Source organism: Sinocyclocheilus anshuiensis, unplaced genomic scaffold (genome assembly GCF_001515605.1).
Source record: "Sinocyclocheilus anshuiensis isolate Anshui unplaced genomic scaffold, SAMN03320099.WGS_v1.1 scaffold166, whole genome shotgun sequence".
In the NCBI taxonomy this organism is placed as follows: domain Eukaryota; kingdom Metazoa; phylum Chordata; class Actinopteri; order Cypriniformes; family Cyprinidae; genus Sinocyclocheilus; species Sinocyclocheilus anshuiensis.
In genome coordinates, this window is record NW_015546050.1 from 986,339 (window position 1) to 992,664 (window position 6,326).

Consider the following 6,326-nt stretch of genomic DNA (forward strand, 5'->3'; position numbering starts at 1 on the left):
ACAGTGTTCATTGCTCCCTACTCCCTGAGCAGGGGAAATCCGTTGAAGTTTACTTCACTTCGGAACATGGGCTGGAATTGGGAACCGCTGATGTAGCCTATTGTAGTAATGTTGTCTCTGATATTCTGGTCTGTGAGCGTAAATGCGTTCAGGAGGCGTGGCTTTGGACGGCGATTGCAGGGAGGGTGGGACTTTCGCTTTCAGTGCTATCAGGCTAAAGGTAGCATTTTCCAAGCTCTCCTACTGCACCTTTAAAGCGTTAATGCAAAGATAAGGAACTGAATTCAGTTGTATGAAGTAGCCAATTTGAATGTCTTATGATCAAAAATAATAACTTGCTAATGATCTGTTCACTTCACAGGTGGAGAATGAGGAGACATTACACGGGTGTACACAGGAATCCAGTGTACACACAGACTAAAATTGTATTTGGCCTAATACATGTTTAATGTTTCTTGTGAAATGTTCATGCATATTTTAATATTTAAATAAGTGTCAATGTTTTATACGTCAATTTTACATTAATTGTAAGTTTAACTTGTAGCTTTTTGTTATTTAGAAACATTTGCTTACAACTTAGTTTCCTAAGTTAGTATGTAACTTCAATTCAGAACCTTTTAGACTATTAAAAATTAATGTTCCGATTGTTAATGTTCAATATTAATGGCTATATTTTGAGTGAAAATAAAGTTTGAAGAATGTTGTAACAAACGGTTTTGTAACCTTTTATTAATGTTCTAAACACGGTTAATTAACTGGATATTTTACATTTCTTAGAATATTAAAAATAAGTGTTCAAAGAACGTTGTTTTTTGGGTGAAAATAAAGTTAGGAGAATGTTGTAAGAAGTGTATTTGTAACCTATAAATAACGTTTTAATAACGTCAGAAACTGGACAGAATAACATTTTTATAATATTAAAAACAAATGTTTATAGAATGTTATATTTTGGTTGGAAATAAAGTTAGTCAAATGTTATACAAAACGTTTTGGTAACCTTTAAATAACGTTGTTATAACAACAAGAAAACTGGACATTTTAACGTTCTTAGAATATTAAAAACAAATGTTTAAAGAACGTTATATTTTGGTAGGAAATGAAGTTAGTCAAAAGTTATACAAAACGTTTTGCAATTGTTAGCTGGATATTTGCATTAAGTAATTAGCAGAATATCCTGCTATTTTAACATGGTATAAATATAATCTATAGCTATTTGCACTTAGTGTAAATAGCATATGATATCAACATACTGCTATTTTCACTTAGTGTAAATAGCTTCTATCGCTAAGAAAAACTGCGTCCCCTCCCCACAACATCTTCCCACGCCCCTGTGAGAAATGTTCCATTTAATAATAAGAGATAGGTCTTGATATCGTGGAAATCTTGGCTAATATGAGCAAAATTCACTTTGTAGAGGTCCCTTCTGAAAATCAACATAGGCTCATTGGAAAAAACATTTTTGCAAACTCCAAAAATTTACCTACAGTATACTAATAAAATCCTAGTGATAGTTTCAGAAGTACAATTTACTTGCTCTGTGGACTTTTTTTAAATAATAAAAACAGGAATGGCTACTTATAATTGCTAGCCGGTAACAGGTGTCAGAGATGGGGCGAAAGGGCATAATCCCCTCCCCCGCCATCCCCCAGTTCAGTTCTGTGAGTGTGACAGCAGATGAAAAATGGCAGCATATTCTGATGTTCTCTAAGGAATTCCCTGACATAAAGAGCAAGGCAGGGATTAGGAGCATTTGGCTGATCTTCAGGGAGTCAGTGACGGCAGCAGTCTGATTTATTGTGTTAAAAGCCGAGGCGGCAGACCAGAACGCTGCATGTTCAATGACTCTGGAGGTTGTTAATGGTACGCTGTGTTCTCATCCGCACACCGGGCCACCGACTGAGTCACTGCTGATGGACAGAGAGTGCTGTGGCATCAAATGACTGAAGCAGACTGAGAATGGCCATCATGTTGATAGAAAAACAGCAGTGGGCAAGCTGCCTGCATTCATAAGGATTTGCATCCCACAAGGGCAGATGGGAGGTTAGAGGTCTTCTGGGAAAACACTCTAATAGCTTGAGGAGCAGTGTGTGTGTGTACCTGATTCAGCACATGTTTTATGTTGGTATGTCACAATTCCTCAAGGATAAAAACATGTGAAATGCACTCATTTTTATTATTTATTTAAACAAGACCTATCTACCTGTTTGTCTTGGGTAATTTTTTGACGGCAAACAAACAGATCCACTTTGCATCCAACCAACCGAACAACCTCAGTTGGCTTTGTTTTTAAATGTTAGGTTTAGTGCTGAGTTGAACTGAAACAGTTGATACCACTATAGACCATTATTAGACTGGTGTGGAAAAATGTACAGAATTGTCAGCCAGTGATCAAGAAAACTCCAAATAAATCAGCAGAACCTGTATTCACATGAATAAATATGGCCTTTCTTTTATAAGTCTAGTTTAAAGTATATCAAGTTTATAGAAATTTACTTTTGCATTATTCCAATTAAATCATTCTGAAAAAGTCATGTGTTGTAATCTTCAAAGAAGAAGGAAAAACAAATTTTCCTTACACCCATGATTATATGTGAGACTATGAAAATTATTAATTTATAAATATCCTATTTTTGGTGAGTTTCACCAAATGACATTACAACCCTAACTAACTTTGCCTTGGCTTGGCATAAAAAGGTATGTATACTGACCTTCACACATAGTCATGAGTGTCTGCAGGAATCCCCAAATTATTGCAGTTCCTTCAAATATTATTTTTCATTTCACATTCTTTTTATATGTTGTTTAAAATAAATAAAAACATATATAAATATTGTTGACCCTTTTCACTCAAACCTCTGAATTACGTGCCCAGTTTCTAATCCACTCTCTCTCTTCTCTTTTTTTTTCTATTCCAGTTTGCATTATGTTCTTACCGATCACTTTCATATTTTCTGCTCCACGAAGTGTGTTTCTACATACTATCCTTTCCCTTGCACGTCTTTTGTACTGAGTATCTATGGCCTGTCATTTCTACTACATGTCTTTTTCCACATCTTGCACAACATATTTAATAGATACAGTTTGTCCTGTTTAATGGTATTACCTGTGATATTTTATATACCTTTCCTGTTTCCTTATATACCTTCTTCTACATACTTTTTTTTTTGGTTCAGGGGTCCCATCTTTCTGTGTACCAATATGTCCTTCAATTTTTCACCCCTTTTAAAAGCTAATGCCATTCTCTAATGTTGTCCCTGTTTATGTCATTGAGTCCACTTCTTACCTGCTAAAGTTTTAGTTGTTTTAGAGTACTTCATATGTAGCGACAATACTTTCTTTTTCTAGAAGAATATTTTCCCTATTCTTCCTCATCATGTCACAGTCTTAACTTACTGACCTCAAGAAGTGTCTTGAGTATCCTCTCCTTCTTATTACTTGAAACATATTTTTTACCACCTCAATTCTGTCCACTTCCTTGAACAGATCCTTTTAAATCTCTGCAGTTGGGCCTTCACTATACCTCATTATACCCCCATTGTAATCCAAACCAGAGCTTGTCATAAAAGGCATGTTATCCAGATCCTCCTCTTCATGCTCAAAAAAGACAGCTTCATTCTCCTGTGATACTCCATTAATCCTGCTTCCTCATCTACTCTATTTTTCTTGTTCACTATTTACCCTCAGAACAAATTAAAGACCACATTGCAAAAGTTTCATGTCATCTTTACTGAAGTCTACTAGTTTGGCAAGGTTCACATCAGTCCTGTTATGTATTTGGTTAGGATGCCCCTCTATTACAAGTTTAAATGCTGTGACCAGTGTTTCTCCTGGTCTAGCCAAGTTATCCATCTTCTGTCTGGAGGCCCTGATTATTTCATTCACTTCTCTTAAAGGGGTCATATGATGTTGCTAAAAATATCATTATTTTGTGTATTTGGTGTAAGGAAATGTGTTTATGCGGTTAGGTGGGCTTGAGAACGACGCGGCCGGCGGACCACATGTGACGACCCCGGGCTGGACTCCGCTTCGTCCACGGTGAAAGCCAATCCGGTGATCCACTCTTAACTTTTATAAAGAATATCTCTTTGGATTTGAGACTTTGAGATTTGAGACAGATCTTCTTTATGCACCAAGAGCTTGTAACACTCCAAAGAGAAAGGAAAAATTGAAATTGCATCATATGACCCCTTTAATACCCCCTTTTCCTCCCCATTTTCTAGTAATTTGTCTTTGAAGTTAATTATCGGAATGTAATCTCTTATCACTTCCTCCTCCCCCTCTTCTTCATCCTTTTGTCCCCACAGTGAATTTTTTCCCCCACAATTACATAGAGCAACACAAATCACTCAAGATTTGTGGGATATTTTAGTTTTAGCTCCAGTAATATTGAAAGATGTACTTAATAAAAATGACTCCTGGCTATATAACGTTTTAAAAATGATTTTAAAGTCAAAGTTGGTGTTGCAAAAACATGGTATTGAGCCAACATCCACTTAACATCCACTTATTACAATCCAATTGTGACATCCCAGCCTAGGCTGCATGTGTGGTTTTTGAGTGTTCAGAGGTGTCTGGAGGGGTGTGGTTGACACACCTGACACTTCTTGGACGCAAAGTTAAATGTCGCTGGAACCGTTCGTGTGTGTGGAGTGTTGTTTGGGCGATCGCTTCCAGCATTGAGTTTGATGGTCTATGCTATGCTGGAGGTCCTGCCCAGCCCTGACACGTTTCTTTGTTTATATTATTTTTTTATTGTTGTTATTGGATGTCTTGTTAAGAATTGACATGTCTGTGTGACGGGTAGAGGAAATAATTCTGCTGTATGGGCAAAAAAAATAAATAAATAAATAAGTGGTGGGGTAACATTTTTTTCTCTTTACTTTTTACCCATACACACGTTTTCTTATCACTCACAGCTTGGTGTGTGATTTGGTTTGTGCCGGCACAGATTTCCCTAGGTCTGGAGCCGGTAACATCTGCTCTTCCTTTTTGTTTCAAGTACAGCTTGTACAATTTTAACAAATGGTCTGCACGTCTTCCAATTACAATTTGAGCTCACTTACAGAAAATTGCACCATCCAAATGCTTCCATTAAAAGAGATTTACATGTGAATTAGCTGAAGAAAGATAAAGGTATGCTTGAACTAATTCGTGTTTACATCAGATGTAAAGAATTCAGTTCAGTCAGTAATTTGTGTCTCACTGATGGACTCTACTGGGGACTTTTCAGATTGTTTTCCAGGAGACCAGAGAACTGAAATCTCTATCATTCCTACCAGGGATTTTCAGCCCCTCAAATATGACACCAGATCCTGTGGAATAAGATGACAGTTAGAATCTAAGCCACGCCAAGTAAGAAATTCTCTCTGAATTGAGAGAACATTACAACAGTGCTCTTATATGCCTGACTAGGATGTATTTGTACTCCTCCAGCTCTCCTAAGTGACCGATATGAAAACTCTGCCCATCTGTCTCCAGCCATTGAGTTTATTTGAAAGGACTGTAGAGCAATACATAAATAAAAGCCGACCGCAGAGTGCCTGACTGATTTCATGGCTGCCAGTGTTTCTGACAAGTGTGAATGTACTTGAGACAGGAAGCTTTGAAACTCATGGAGACCATCTGTGCAATGAATGCACCACTCTTCCCAAGTACAAACAACATACAGCCAATACATATTCAGCAGTGTGCCGCAAAGACATTTCCATGTGACACTGAACTTGTACCATCACAATGATCATTTGCTGTTGTACCTTGAGCTTAAAGCTCTGAGTCCCTGTCAGTATGTGATTCCAACTGAGTTAGAAAAGCAAACTAAAATCACTCAGTCCCCTCAGCCAGTAATCAGTATCAATTTATTCACTGTCATGAAGAAATTGCACTAATTTGGTTCAGTCTCCAACTGTGCTGGTAATTTAGCAAGGGTGTGCCATTAAAGTTTTAAGTTGCGTTTTAAGCCGTTAAATGCCGTTGCGTGCCATTATCTTCTTGCATATACATTAACCAAGTGGAAAAGTGGATTACACAGGATAATATTTTAATTGTTTGTTTTTTTTTGTCTCTCAGTCTCTTTTTATACGTCTGTTGACTTAATAAATGCAGCATGTCTGCACGTCATTGTCCATATCATTGTCCATTGACCAGCGGTGGCCTGATGTTGCTTGTGCACTTGGTGGTAATAAAACTGTAATGTTCACAATCAGAAGAAGCAGAAACAACAAACCAACTCGGACACTGTGTTACATTACGAAACCTTTTGCGTGCATCATTTTACAGTCTGGAACAACATACAGTAAAATGCCACAATTTACAAATTTGTTGTTACT

General features: G+C 37.2%; 1 long non-coding RNA gene across 1 annotated transcript; it reads left to right on the forward strand.

The window, feature by feature from the left end:
- The first annotated feature begins 4,625 nt into the window (after nt 1–4,625).
- LOC107699130 (uncharacterized) lies at nt 4,626–5,524 on the forward strand. The gene is made up of 4 exons (XR_001635420.1): nt 4,626–4,706; nt 5,005–5,133; nt 5,231–5,352; nt 5,434–5,524. It is a non-coding gene; the product is annotated as an uncharacterized LOC107699130 (long non-coding RNA).
- Nucleotides 5,525–6,326: the final 802 nt, after the last annotated feature.